This window comes from Eschrichtius robustus, chromosome 12, assembly GCF_028021215.1.
Source record: "Eschrichtius robustus isolate mEscRob2 chromosome 12, mEscRob2.pri, whole genome shotgun sequence".
NCBI classification, from domain to species: domain Eukaryota; kingdom Metazoa; phylum Chordata; class Mammalia; order Artiodactyla; family Eschrichtiidae; genus Eschrichtius; species Eschrichtius robustus.
In genome coordinates, this window is record NC_090835.1 from 106,773,685 (window position 1) to 106,789,098 (window position 15,414).

Here is a 15,414-nt window from a genome sequence, read left to right on the forward strand (position 1 = left end):
ATCTGGTTTCAGTTTCACCTGTTTTCTTTTAGAATGTGAGCAAACCGAGGCAGCATATGTATCGTGTCCTGTGTGGAGGAGATGCAGGCCGGGGTCCTGGGGCTGCCCCACGCGGCCAGGAGCTGAGAGCGGTCATTCTTCTCCCTGGCGACCGTGTGGACCCGAACGCGAGTCATCGCCTGCTGGTGTGCTCTGTACACCCACATCTAAAACACACCCTCAGAAGAGCTTGATCTTGGGGTTAGAGATGGTCTAAGATTTAAAGGCAACGTAAGATGTGGCAGAATAAAGCCCACCCGTTTTCTGAGGTGTTCGGATCCCGTCCTGGGGGAGGGTCGGGTCTGTACGACTCCGGGGGTGCCCTTCCCGTTGAGTTTGCCGGGCATGTCCTCCTGGAGGTGGGGAACCTGGGCCCTGCTGGTCCTCCAGCTGAGACCCGAAGCCTGGTCGATCTGCTGCGACTGTGAGAGACTCCTGTTCTTCAGGGAGTTCACAACTTACAAAAGGACAAGCCACCTTTACCACGAGATAGAACGTGATGAGAAAATATACGTGTGGACCACTCTGCAGCTTAGGAAGCCCTTTTAATCCACGGGTGTATTTGATTTTCATAACAACTCCAGGCCACAGGCAAAGTAGGAGCCATTATCTTCATTTTACAAATGAGGAATTCAGGACAAAGAGGCTAGTAACTTGTCTAAGATGGCACAGGTAGTACGTGGCAGAACTGGTACAAAAATTTAGGTGTTTGATTACAGAGAGAGACAAACAAGACAGGAGGATGGAGGTTAAAGAGAAAGACTGAAGAAGGAGGCTGACGAGCTGAGGGCCGGGTGGGAAACAGGTATGGAGACAGAAAACCCATAAAGGGGTCACGGACGCGCCGGACCGCGATGGGAAGTGCGTTTGTACCTGCTTCTGGGCCAGTATCCTTGCTCAGTAGAGTAACATGACCGTGAAGGCTGGAACTCTGTCTTCCCAGAACCTGACCTGGTTCCTGGCACTTTAATCAAAAATGCTCTACAAATGTTTGTTATAAAAACAACTGATGCTCTGGCTGGAGGGTGAGCCGGCAGCTGGAAGACGCTGGTCTGGGCGGGGTGGGGTAGGTAGCGAGGGCCTGAGCCAGGGGCGGCCGTGGGAAAGCGTGAGTCCCGTCACCCCTGACGCGAACTTGACCGTGCTCTGTTTGCTCAAGGAGACATAGTGTATCTTGACCAGGAGGCTGCCTGCCGTCAACTGAAGACAAGGAAATGAGGCCCATCTATTTTTTGCAGACCTGGGGTCAGAACTGTCTCTTTTTCTAATTGTCTGATAAAGAGAAGCACGGGAGGGCGGAGGGAAGGGGGCAGAAATTCTCACGGCCCCTAACCTCCTGCCCTTGCCCTGCTGACCAGAAACACAGCTGAGCCCACGGCCCCTTTCTCCCTCCTCCCACATCGGAAACTGAATTCCCGGCTGCTTTCACTCCACCCCTTATGAAAACAGGAAACCGGGTGATAGCAGCTGGTTTATATTTGTTGTTCCAGGTTCAGCTTAAACATCCTTTCCTCAGGAAGGCACGGCTGGAAGGGGCCCTGACCTCTTGACCTGCGCCGTCCTCCAGCGCTCCTTCCGACGACGATCGGTTCCCTTAAATTCCTGCCCCATCGCGGCTCTGCCCTCTGAGGGCAGGAACAGTGCACCTGGCCCCTGGCACAGGGGCTTTTATCGACAGCTGGGAATTCACGCTTCCCCCTTAAGCTGGCATCTACACTTTCCATCTTCTACCTCTTTTTATCTGAGAAAAGGTGCTTTCCCATCCATAGGCGTACTTCTGGTAACCAGGCCACGAATTTCCTGCCACACAATGTGGTGGAGGGCCCACCCTTAGTGAGCGGTCCGAGTGGCCACAGTCGCTCGGGCTGTGACACATCCGGGCCGGCCCTTTGCAGATGACCCGGGTGGGGAGGGTCAAAAGCAAGGACGCAGCGTTGCTGTGCGGCCCCCCGCCTTGCACACGAAACAGCACTTTTCAGGGAAAGTAGGAAGGAGATGCTTTAGCTGATACTGCTGAGGCCACATCTTGGGGACCCTTTTGTTTGCTCCTTTACTGATCTTTTTATTTTTACTTTTTCTAATTTTTTATTGTGATAAAATACACAAAACATAAAATTTACCATTTTAACAATTTTTAAGTGTACGGTTCAATGTCATTAAGTACGTTCACATTGTTCACCACCATCCATCCACAGAAATGTTTCATCTTCCTCAACTGAAACTCTGCCCTGTTCAACAGTGATAGCTCCCCTCCCCCTCCCCCAGCCCCTGGCACCCACCGTTCTACTTCCTGTCTCTATGAATCTGATTCCTCTAGGGACCTCATACAAGTGGAATCAGACGGTACTTGTCCTTCTGTGTCTGGCTTATTTCACTGAGTATAAGTACTCAAGGTTCATCCACGTTGCAGCCTGTGTCAGGATTTCCTTCCTAATAAGGCTGAACAGTATTCCATTGTCTGTTATGTACCGCATTCTGTTTATCCATAATCTGTCAATGGGCACTCGGGCTGCTTCCACCTCTTGGCTGTTGTGAATGATGTTGCTATGAATACGGGTGCAAAGATCTCTCTTCAAGACTGTATTTTCAATTGTTTTGGGAACATACCCAGACGTGGAATTGCTGGATCATATATTAATTCTATTTATTTTTTTATTTTTTTGAGGAGCCTCCCTACCGTCTCCCACAGGGGCTGCACCATTTTACATTCCCACCAACAGTGCACAGGGTTCCAGTTTCTCCACTTCCTCGCTTGGGGACCGTTTCTGAAAAGGTGTTTGTGCTTCTTCTTTGCCCATTTTTCAATGATGGGGTCCTCCCAGCCTGGCCTGGGCCCGTCCGCTGACCCCTCTGCTTTCTCTCTGCTGCTGCCCAGACGCAGCCTGCGATCCCCTCCCCCGACAGAAGCTGCACAGCAGGACCAGTGCTGTTTTCTCTGTAGGACACCCTGGGGCCCGCCTTGTGCTTCCTCGGCGCCTGTCAGAGCTCAGACGGGGGCCTCTGTGCTCCGAGGGCAATTCTTGTTCCGCGTCACAGGCTGGTGGACGCTATTTAGACAGTGGACACCCCACTGTTTATTTCGTCCAAAACAACAGGCCTCCCTGTGAAGACTATCCCTATAAATAGAGTGGAAATAGGGCTTCTTACCCCTGCCTTCCATAGAAATGCCTTACGGGTTTCAGTCTCCATAAGGTTATCTGCTCTCTTACTGACAATCCAGGAGTACACAGCTAGCTGCCTCCTTGTCTAAACTCTTGGGCTACTTTACCGTAACACAAACTTTTGGACCAAGTTTCATTTTCATTTCGAGATAGAAGAAAATACACCAAGATCAAACGCTCTTTGTCCTGCATAGCTACTCAAATGTCAGAGGCAAAACCGCTGACGGGCTCAAAGCTGTAGGCTAAACTCTTTGCCAACAAGATGAGACTCTCTTTACTGTCAGCTATATGGCCATTCATGGATAGAGGCAGGGTAGCTGATAATGTATAAAAAGGTGACCAATTACTAATTACTTATTTGAAATCAGTTGCTAATCGGTTATGTGAAATCAGCTTGACTGCCATCTTAAACCAGCTGTGGGGTGTGGGAAGCTCAAGTATTCTTGAACTTCAACCCCCCCGACCTGCGGCTTACAACTAAATAAACACCTCCCTGCAGGACCCGGGTAGCCCATGGGAGCCAACGCTGGTGTCCTTGGGGACCTGGTATCGTTTCTAGGCCTTGAGATGCCAGGCCGCAGAGCTTGTGGCTAGGGGCCACTTATCTTGGGCCTCAAAGTTAAACTGTTAAATTATTTCATAATGAGATTATACGTAGAGTCACACTGAAAAGATGGACTTTAGTGATAAAACTTAAGCTCATGTCCCAGAAAAGAAAGTACATTACGATATTTTATAAATCCTGTAGCTAACACAGGATTATGTGGGGATAACACAACTATACTGAACTGCGTTTTTATTTTTTGCTTTTTTATTTTTTTACTTTTTTGGCTGCGCTGCACGGCTTGAGGGAACTTAGCTCCTTGACCAGGGATTGAACCCGAGGCCACAGCAGTGAAAGCACTGAGTCCTAACCACTGGACTGCCGGGGAATTCCCTTCATTGCATTTTTAAAAGCATCCATTTGTCAATTACAAAATTTTAAAACATACCAAAATACTCACGAAATGCATACTAAAATTTCTTTCTTCTTCTTTTTAAAAATTAAACCAGGAGACTCAAAAAGTGACATTGGCCTGGGCTTGTCTGAACCTGTGCGAGGCGCTGCCTGAGGGACAGAGGACTTGGGTGCCGTGTCCCAGGTCATTACATGGAGTGGCATTGCAGGCCCGAGTGGCTGGCACATCGGACCTGAGGGCCCTCTCCTCTTTTCTTCCAGGTAAGAAAGGAGCTTATGAATGAAAAACTCAGTGATGGACAAAGCCAGGAGCAAGGCAATTACAAAGCCAAGGCGGACTTTTCTGGAATGTTGTCCAGAAGAGAGCTGCCCTGTCCAGTTAGAGCTCAGGCCCTTCGCGGAGGTCAGTCAGGAATGCCCCTGGGTGGACTGCAGACCATCCACGCTGCCTCCTTATCGTGCTGCACAGGGCAGCGAGCATTCTGTTCTCCCCGCAAGCCAAGACCCTCCAAGCCCCTCCAGCGGCTGTGCTGTATTCTTCTCTTCCCGTCACAGTCCGTGTGTACTTGACCTCAGTCCCCTCCCCGCGGGGACAGCCCCCTAATAAAGGAGCTCGTTTGGAATTCTGAGCTCAGAACTTAAAGGATTTGTGCACCTTCCCTTCGTGTGGCAATTTTCCAACACCTTTAGGCTGCTCTGGGTATACTGGAAATGAGAGCCCGAGCGGGCTGTTACTTTGGGCCTGGAAAGAAAATGCCTGTCTGAATTTGGAGGAGCAAACGTCTGGTCGAGGGCTGTCCTCAAACCTTCCCTCCACAGCTGCGTCTCCAGCCCCCTGGGTGTCCCCTGTCAGCACACACACCGCGACCCTCACGAAAACCTCCAGTGCTTCAGCTCTGAAGTGACAACTACCTCCTGTCCTCTGCTCTAGGCATAAAGATCCCAGGTAAAGATGCCTCAGTGTTCAACCCTTTCAAACAGCTTGAAAATGCATTTGAAACATTTTGGCTGCAGAAGGAACGCAGATACGTCTTGGTCGAGACTTCTGCTTGGCACTGGTTACCTGATCCGGTGCCCTTTAAGGCACAGAATCTTCAAACACAGCCTCACACAAAATAAGAGACAAGGAGGTTAGACTGTTTGCACACCCACGTAAACACAATAGGCTGTAGATTATAGGAAGACGTTACCAAGGTCATTTCACCCAGGCAGGAGAGTAGTCTGATTTCTATAGAGTAAGGATCAGATTCACTTCTTATAACTAACTAGGAGATTGTATGCTTTTTTGGGAAACTTCCCCCGAAATTGAATGTTGGCATCTTTTTATACAGACTTTCCAAGTTCAACATTAACTGCAAGGTTAAAGCTCACTCCCAACATCACCAAGCAGCCTCACTAATTAGGTAGATTGAAGATACCGAAGTGAAACTTGGGCATTTAAGGGGATTTCACCTGAGGAATTGTGACTAGAAAATGTGTCTTGCCTTGTATCTGTATCAAGGAGTCTGGGGGACTCTCGGCAGCCCTATCTTGATTAAAAGTGATGTTATTAATTGAACAATTAAGTAAGTGCATGGCGGATGGTGGGGACCACACGTCTCACAGTTGGAGAGTGCGAGTTACAGCAGAGAAACCTGACAAACACTGCCTTGGCCAGGTGATCAGGGTCGACATCAACCTCATGAAAATTAATTTTTTTTTCTCTGAAAAATACTCAGTGAAGAGAAGGAAAAGACAAGCTACAGACTGGGAGAAAATATTTGCAAACAACATAATCTGACAAACGACTTGTATCTAGAACGTATGAAGAACGTTCAAAAGCCAACAGCAAAACAAAAAATCCAACTAGAAAAATGGGCAAAAGACAGTATCGTTGGAGAGGCTTTATAGATGGCAGATAAACACAAGAAAAGACATTCAACATCATTAGCCATCAGGCAAATTAGAACCACGATGCGATGTCACTCCACATCCATTGAAATGACTAAGATAAAAAAGAGTGATGACACCAAAGGCTGACAAGGATTTGGAGAAACTGCATCACTCAGACATTTCTGGTAAGGATGTAAACTGATACAGCCACTCTAGAAAGAGTTGGGTATTTTCTTAAAAACTAAACCTGCACTTACTATATGACCCGACAACTGCAGCTTGACATTTACCCCAGAGAAAAGAAAACTTTTGTTCACAAATAAACCTGTACATGAATGATTATAGCAGCTGTACTTGTGTTTGGAAACCACCTCAATGTCCTCAATGGATGAATGGTTTAAAAACTTGTGGTGCTTTCATACCACAGAAGGTCACTGAGCAATAAAAAGGGAGACAGACAACAACTTGGATGCATCTCAAGGGAAGTATGCTGAGTGAGAGAAGCCCATCTGCAAATGTTACGTACTGTACAATTCTGTTTACATAATATTCTTGAAATGAGAAAATTATAGAGATAGAGAACAGATTGGTGGTTGCCAGGGGTTGAGAGATGGGGAGAGGGAGTTTGGGGTGGGTATATATGGGGACGAGAGATCTTTGTGGTGAAGGAAACATTCTGTACCTTGATTGCACAAATCTACACGTGTGATCAAGTCACCTAGAACCATGGACTGTTGGGGAAATATAACTAAAAACAAAATCTCCTACCAACCCAGAAAACCTCTCCACAAAGGTAGAAGAGAAAGGAAAGAGTTTCATGATTGAACCAGAATGCGGCGTGCATCGCAGGCAATCTGCTAAGAGGCCACAAAGATAGAAAGAAACCTCACCTTTTAATATAATAACAAGGCAGGTACAACCCATTACACGTATGTTCTCAAGATAAACCATAACTAGTCCTCAAGTAAGAGGACCTGACAGCACCATTTATGACACATAGTTCATCACCTGGTAGTTGGAGTGACCCTCTGGGTTAGCTAATTGGCTTCATCCAAAGGGGAAATGAACTTTATGCCAGGAAGTAGGTTTGCAACTGCTGACGTTGGGCTCCTGCAGAAACTGGTCAGGGGAGTGGAGAGAGAGCTGCAAGGAGGGTCAGAGGACACAGCCTCAGCCAACACCTACAATCCCATCTCAGCCCCCCAACTTTCCAGCAGAAGCGTTTATGTTTCTTCCCCTCTCTTCTCTGGCCAGGGGCCAGCCTCTGGCTGCCCTTCCAACCCCCAGTTCCCTGCTGTCCATCGGGCAGGACAATTCACCCCCTTCACACCCCACCCATTCCCGTCAGCACCAGCGGGGTCCATCCCCAGGCCACCTCCTCTGAAAGCACCCCTTTCTGGACACTGCCCTTTGGGGTTCCTCCCCACTCCCACCTCCCATCCCAAGCAACTCCACAGAGGGTCTCGGCGGGCACCTCCCAGGTTCTTGAAGAGGTTCCTTGGGGGCATTACGAAGGCTCCCTGGACGCTGTGGACGCGGGGTGGACGGCCCGCTCTGCTGAGGCAGGCTCCTGGGCAGTGCCCTCAGGGAGGTTTTGCTTGGGGGGTCAACACTTCATCGTGATGGATGGAGACCTCCCTGTGTGGAGGTGATTTGTACCGTGATGACACGTGGCAGGGCTGGGAAAGTACCCTCCGCCCCGCAGAGAGAACTTGCGCCTTTTGCTTCGCTCTTAGAGAGGTGGGCAACTTTGGGCAACAGTCTCTGAATTCCTCTGCTCACTGGCTGTCTGTCAAAGACACGGGCTGACGTGGGTGACGGCCGAGGACCTCTGCAGGTCTAGGTGGACTTTCCCGTGATGCTGTTGTGCGTTCTCAGCCCCTCCCGTCGGGAGCGCCCATCTGACCAGGACGGTTGGAGCCTGGTAGAGCTGAGTGATCGGTAGGTTTAGCTGTGATGTAATAAAAATGCACTCGGTCTTTGTTCCCTGTTCCTGACACAGAGCTTCAGGAGTCTGGGGAATTTCCTGGGTGATACGAGTGTCTTCGGTTATTCACAAGGAGCCTCTCTCAACCAGACTTATTTACGCTAATAAAGGGACTCATGCTGGCCTCTAGACAGTTTCAGAGGAAGGGCTGGCCGCAGTGGGGAGACGGCGCCCTTAAGGGTTGGGACTTTTAGCATCCCCCCGCTGATCTCTGGGGAGGGGAGGGGCTGGAGATTGAGTTCAACCATGTGGCCAATGATTTAGTCAATCATACCTTGATTAAAAAAGGAAAAGAAAAAACCCCCTGAACAACAAGATCTGGAGCGTTTCTGGTCTGGGGAGCACATCGGGGCTCTGGGAGGGTGAGTGCCCGGGGCGGGCACGGCGGCTCCACGCCTCACCCCCACCCCAACCCTTGTCCTGTGCAGCTCTTCCATTTGGCTGGCCCTGAGTTGCATCCTTGACAACAGACCAGCAGTAGTAAGCAGAGCGCCTTCCTGGGGTCTGTGGGCCGTCCTGGAGAGTCATGGACGCTGAGGAGGGGGCGAGCCTGTAGCCCGTCGGCCGGGAGCACAGGGGGTCCCTGGGGCTTGCGGCTGGTGTCGCAGCGAGGGCACCTCGCAGGGCTGAGCCCCAGCCTGCGGGCCTGCGCTCACCCCGGGAGCTGGTGTCAGACGAGCCGAGCGCAGGACCCCCACTTGGTGCTGGAAGCTAACAGGTGACGAGGCGCCTTCCCGGCCGAGGGCGCTCCCCTTGCACAGATGAGCTGTGGGTTCGAGAAGCTTTGAAATGACATCTTCCCGGGCGCGATGGGAAGTAAGGCAATGAAAGAAGGGGTTCCTGCGAAGGAGCTGTCGGAAGGGGGCGGGGAGCGCTGGGGTTGGGCTCCGGCCCAGGCCACCCCGTCGGGCCACCACCCGGTAGCCAGGGGCTCGCTGCTCCGGGGGGTGAGTGCCCGTCCTCACTTGCGTGGAATGGACGGGATCCGCGGTTGTGATTCCTGGGACGCGCGCTCTCACTAGGGTTACATTTTCTGTCGCCACACCCTAAACACGCCTGCTATTTGTCCTAAGTCTCAACGACAACATCCAGTTCTTGCGCTTGTATCGCACTATCTGTTGGGCACTGCTCCAGCCCTTCCGGGCCTTATCTATATTGATTCCAGCATTCAGGGACGTTTCACTGAATCCACCCCAGACCTTAGGAGGCTGCCGTTATCATCCTCAGTTTATAGCTGATGCAGCTGGGACCCTGAGGGTGTGCAACCTTTGCCTCAAGGACAAACAGGCAGCGCTGGGCTCAGACTCAGGTACCACGGGGGCTCCCTTACGAGCTGTCATACTGAGTCGCCTTCGTCGTCCTGATGGTTTCCTCCCTGCCCGTTTCGGAGTCTTACTCTCTTTGAATTAAGCCAGTTCAGTTCCTTCCAGCATCCCTTGCAGAGCACCACCCTCGTCCCCTCTGAGTATCTGTGGCACGCACGTCTAGATAGATCAGGCCAGAGCACCGGGCGGGGACGCTCCCCCTCGCCGAATGTGGACCGCCTGCTTCTATTAATACTAAGACCTTTGTAACCGTCTTGGTGAATATTGAGTTCGTGGTCAGTTAAAATTTCACTACTTTTTTTCACGTGAACTGCTACTCAAATAGGCCCCTCGCCTCTGGTGTCTGCAAAACTGATTTCTCAACATCTAAGCTGAAAACGTCTATATTCTCTTCATGACATTCTTCATGTTGGTTTGAGATGACATCTCAGCCAGTGGAGCTCTTTTGAATCTCAGTTCTGTCACCCCCTGCAACACAGTTGTGCTTTTTGCACATTTACTGTCCGTGTCCTTCTATGCCTCCATTGAAGTGGTTTGTGGCAGGGTGAAACAGGATCACGCCAAGGGCACAGCCCTGTGGCACACCTCAAGTGAGCCACATGTTGGGTCATTTCTACAACCAGCTAACAATTCTTTACTATCATCCTGCCCTCTGAGTAATAATGAGAGGCTTTGGTAAATGCCTTTCTCGGTTCTGAGTTCCCAGGGCAGACTTTGCACCACGTTCTGTCGTGTATCATTTTCTCTCTTATGTTATGTGTGTACTGGGACTTGAACTTGTCCTCTTTGGGCTCCACTTCTCTCTATTTTGTAATTACTTCTTCGTTTTTGTTTTTTTTTTTGTAATTACTTCTTTTAAAATTTATTTATTTTTTAGTGAAGTATAGTTGACTTACAATGTTGTGTTAGTTTCAGGTGTATAGCAAAGTGATTCAGTTATATATATATAAATTATATATAAATTATTATATAAATTATAATTTATATTTATATAATTATAAATATAAATTATAATTATAATTATAATTATAAATTATAATTTATATTTATATATTTTATAATTATAATTTATATATATATAAATTTTCAGATTCTTTTCCCTTATAGGTTATTACAAAATATTGAGTATAGTTCCCTGTGCTATGCAGTAGGTCCTTGTTGTTTATCCATTTTATATATAGTAGTGTGTATATTTCAATCCCAAATTCCTAATTTATCCCACCCCGCCTTTCCCCTTTAGTAACCATAAGTTTGTTTTCTGTGTCTGTGACTCTATTTCTGTTTCATAAGAAACAGAAATAAGTTCATTTGTATCATTTTTTAGATTCCACGTATAAGTGATATCATATGATATTTGTCTTTCTCTGTCTGACTTGGGTCACTTAGTATGATCATCTCTATGTCCATCCATGTTGCTGCAAAGCCTCCCCTTCCACGTAAATTAGCGTCGGTCTATCCTTTCCATTTGGAAAGCCTTCTCTCCCACTTACCATTCATCGAGAAATTTTACCAATCAACATCCCATCATCTGTCCACACAGCTTGATTCGCTCTGGGCTACAACCTTCATTCACTTATTTGTGCATCTACCCAACGATATTTATGGAACATCTACTCTCTGCCAGGTGCTATTCTGGACCCTGGGGTCCAGGAGCCAACAACCGGGTCGAAGCCCTGTTCCCATGATGTGACATTCTGCTCCTCAATAGGATAATTTCTGATGGCGACAGATGCTGGAAGCAAAAGAATGTAACTTGGGATGAGGGGAGAGGCCAGGGACCACCTCCGGAAGAGGTGGCGAGAAGAGACCAGAATTACGATGCATTGGTCACTCCAGGAAGGGGCCATAGCAGGACGAAGAAGTGGAGAAAGAGGCCTTCTAACCTGAGACCACGAAGGGAGGTCTACGAAATGAGGAGGTGAGGTCACAGGAAAACCCCGACTGAGTTATTTTACAGGTATGGAAATTTCAGCTACCCTAGTAGCAGGAACTGAGCTTGCTTGAACAAGAAAAACTATTTGTGTGAGCCTGGTGTTTAGACATCTCAGCAAAGTCAGCGGTGCGTGTCATGATGAAATTATGCCCTCTAGAGGATAAAGCTATGTTACACAGCTGAAAGTTTACTGCTAGGTTTGCTTTGTTCCATTATTTGATAGAAAATAAAAAGACTACAAGAAACTCTGAGAGGTTATTTTATCTCTTTCTGTGGCCTCAGTCACTTAAGCTGATAAAGACATGAGAATGTAACTGATTTAGAATTTCCTAGGAGGGTCCAGTCACCTGCAACTACAGCCCAGGGTCCAAAATTATTCATTGTCATGAAATTACTATGTCTCACCTAAAATTCTCAGACTATTTATAGGAAAACATTAGCATTTGTAAAGTGATTTTGACTCATTTTTCTTACTCTTTTAACAAATTAAAATTAAATTATTACAAACATGTCAAACAATTATTTAAGTACATGTCAAGTTATTTTCACATTTCTCTTTTTTTTTAACATCTTTATTGGAGTATGATTGCTTTACAATGGTGTGTTAGTTTCTGCTGTATAACAAAGTGAATCAGCTATATATATACATATATCCCCATATCTCCTCCCTCTTGCGTCTCCCTCCCACCCTCCCTATCCCACCCCTCTAGGTGGACACAAAGCACCGAGCTGATCTCCCTGTGCTATGCAGCTGCTTACCATTAGCTATCTATTTTACGTTTGGTAGTGTACATATGTTCATGCCACTCTCTCACTTCGTCCCAGCTTACCCTTCCCCCTCCCTGTTTCCTCAAGTCCATTCTCTATGTCTGCGTCTTTATTCCTGTCCTGCCCCTAGGTTCTTCATGACCATTTTTTTTTTGAGATTCCATATATATGCGTTAGCATACGGCATTTGTTTTTCTCTTTCTGACTTACTTCACTCTGTATGACAGACTCTAGATCCATCCACCTCGCTACAAATAACTCAATTTCGTTTCTTTTTATGGCTGAGTAATATTCCATTGTATTTATGTGCCACATCTTCTTCATCCATTCGTCTGTCAATGGACACTTAGGTTGCTTCCATGTCCTGACTATGGTAAGTAGAGCTGCAATGAACATTGTGGTACATGACTCTTTTTTTTTTTTAATTTTATTTATTTATTTATTTATTTATTTATTTATTTATTTATGGCTGTGTTGGGTCTTCGTTTCTGTGTGAGGGCTTTCTCTAGTTGCGGCAAGTGGGGGCCACTCTTCATCGCGGCGCGCGGGCCTCTCACTATCGTGGCCTCTCCCGTTGTGGAGCACAGGCTCCAGACGCACAGGCTCAGCAATTGTGGCTCACGGGCTTAGTCGCTCTGCGGCATGTGGGATCTTCCCAGACCAGGGCTCGAACCCGTGTCCCCTGCGTTGGCAGGCAGATTCTCAACCACTGCGCCACCAGGGAAGCCCCATGACTCTTTTTGAATTATAGTTTTCTCTGGGTATATGCCCAATAGTGGGATTGCTGGGTCGTATTGTAGTTCTATTTTTAGTTTTTTAAGGAAACTCCATACTGTTCCTCATAGTGGCTGTATCAATTTACATTCCCGCCAACAGTGCAAGAGGGTTCCCTTTTCTCCACACCTTCTCCAGCATTTATTGTTTGTAGATTGTTTGATGATGGCCATTCTGAGTGGTGTGAGGTGATACCTCATTGTAGTTTTGATTTGCATTTCTCTAATGAGTAGTGATGTTGAGCATCCTTTCATGTGTTTGTTGGCCATCTGTATACCTTCTTCGGAGAAATGTCTATTTAGGTCTTCTGCCCATTTTTAGATTGGGTTGTTTGTTTTTTTGATATTGAGCTGCATGAGCTGCTTGTATATTTTGGAGATTAATCCTTTGTCAGTTGCTTCGTTTGTAAATATTTTCTCCCATTCTGAGGGTTGTCTTTTCGTGTTGTTTAGCCATCTGGTCCTGGACTTTTGTTTGTTGGAAGATTTTTAAATACAGTCTCAATTTCAGTGCTTGTGATTGGTCTGTTTATATTTTCTATTTCTTCCTGGTCCAGTCTCTGAAGGTTGTGCTTTTTTAAGAATTTGTCCATTTCTTCCAGGTTGTCCATTTTATTGGCATAGAGTTACTTGCGGTAATCTCTCATGGTCCTTTGTATTTCTGCAGTGTCAGTTGTTACTTCTCCTTTTTCATTTCTAATTCTGGTGATTTGAGTCTTCTCCCTTTTTTTCTTGATGAGTCTGGCTAATGGTTTATCTATTTTGTTTATCTTCTCAAAGAACCAGCTTGTAGTTTTATTGATCTTTGCTATTGTTTCCTTCATTTCTTTTTCATTTATTTCTGACCTGATCTTTATGATTTCTTTCCTTCTGCTAACTTTGGGTTTTTTTTGTTCTTCTTTCTCTAATTGCCTTAGGTGGAAGGTTAGGTTGTTTATTTGAGATGTTTCTTGTTTCTTGAGGTAGGATTGTATTGCTATAAACTTCCCTTTTAGAACTGCTTTTGCTGCATCCCATAGGTTTTGGGTTGTTGTGTTTTCATTGTCATTTGTTTCTAGGTATTTTTTGATTTCCTCTGATTTCTTCAGTGATCTCTTGGTTAGTTAGTAGCATATTGTGTAGCCTCCATGTGTTTGTATTTTTTACAGATTTTTTCCTGTAATTGATATCTAGTCTCATAACGTTATGGTCAGAAAAGATACTTGATACGATTTTAATTTTCTTAAATTTACCAAGGCTTGATTTGTGACCCAAGATATGATCTATCCTGGAGAATGTTCCATGAGCACTTGAGAAGAATGTGTAATCTGCTGTTTTTGGATGGAATGTCCTATAAATATCAGTTAAGTCCATCTTGTTTAACGTATCATTTAAAGCTTGTGTTTCCTTATTTATTTTCATTTTGGATGATCTGTCCATTGGTGAAAGTGGGGTGTTAAAGTCCCCTACTATTATTGTGTTACTGTTGATTTCCCCTTTTATGGCTGTTACCATTTGCCTTATGTATTGAGGTGCTCCTATGTTGGGTGCATAAATATTTACAATTGTTATATCTTCTTGGATTGATCCCTTGATCATTATGTAGTGTCCTTCTCTGTCTCTTGAAATAGTCTTTATTTTAAAGTCTGTTTTGTCTGATATAAGAATTGCTACTCCAGCTTTCTTTTGATTTCCATTTGCATGGAATATCTTTTTCCGTCCCCTCACTTTCAGTCTGTATGTGTCCCTAGGTCTGAAGTGGGTCTCTTGTAGACAGCATATATGCAGGTCTTGTTTTTGTATCCATTCAGCCAGTCTATGTCTTTTGGTTGAAGCATTTAATCCGTTTACATTTAAGGTAGTTACTGATATGTATGTTCCTATTACCATTTTCTTAATTGTTTTGGGCTTGTTATTGTAAGTATTTTCTTTTGCTTGTGTTTCCTGCCTAGACAAGTTCCTTTAGCATTTGTTGTAAAGCTGGTTTGGTGGTGCTGAAGTCTCTTAGCTTTTGCTTGTCTGTCAAGGTTTTAATTTCTCCGTCAAATCTGAATGAGATCCTTGCTGGGTAGAGTAATCTTGGTTGTAGGTTTTTCCCTTTCATCACTTTAAATATGTCCTGCCACTTCCTTCTGGCTTGCAGAGTTTCTGCTGAAAGATCAGCTGTTAACCTTATGGGGATTCCCTTGTATGTTAATTGTTGCTTTTCCCTTGCTGCTTTTAATATTTTCTCTTTGTATTAAAATTTTTAAAATAAATTTATTTATTTATTTTATTTATTTATTTTTGGCTGCATTGGGTCATTGTTGCTGTGTGCAGGCTTTCTCTAGTTGAGGTGAGCGGGGGCTACTCTTCGTTGTGGTGCGCGGGCTTCTCATTGTGGTGGCTTCTCTTGTTGCGGAGCACGTGCTCTAGGCGCGCGGGCTCAGTAGTTGTTGCCCATGGGCACAGTTGCTTCGCGGCATGTGGGATCTTCCCAGACCAGGGCTCGAACCCGTGTCCCCTGAATTGACAGGCGGATTCTTAACCACTGCACCACCAGGGAAGCGCCCACATTTCTCTTTTAATTATAGTAAATACAGCTCTTGGTATACAAAAATTACTTTTTAAGTTTAAAAT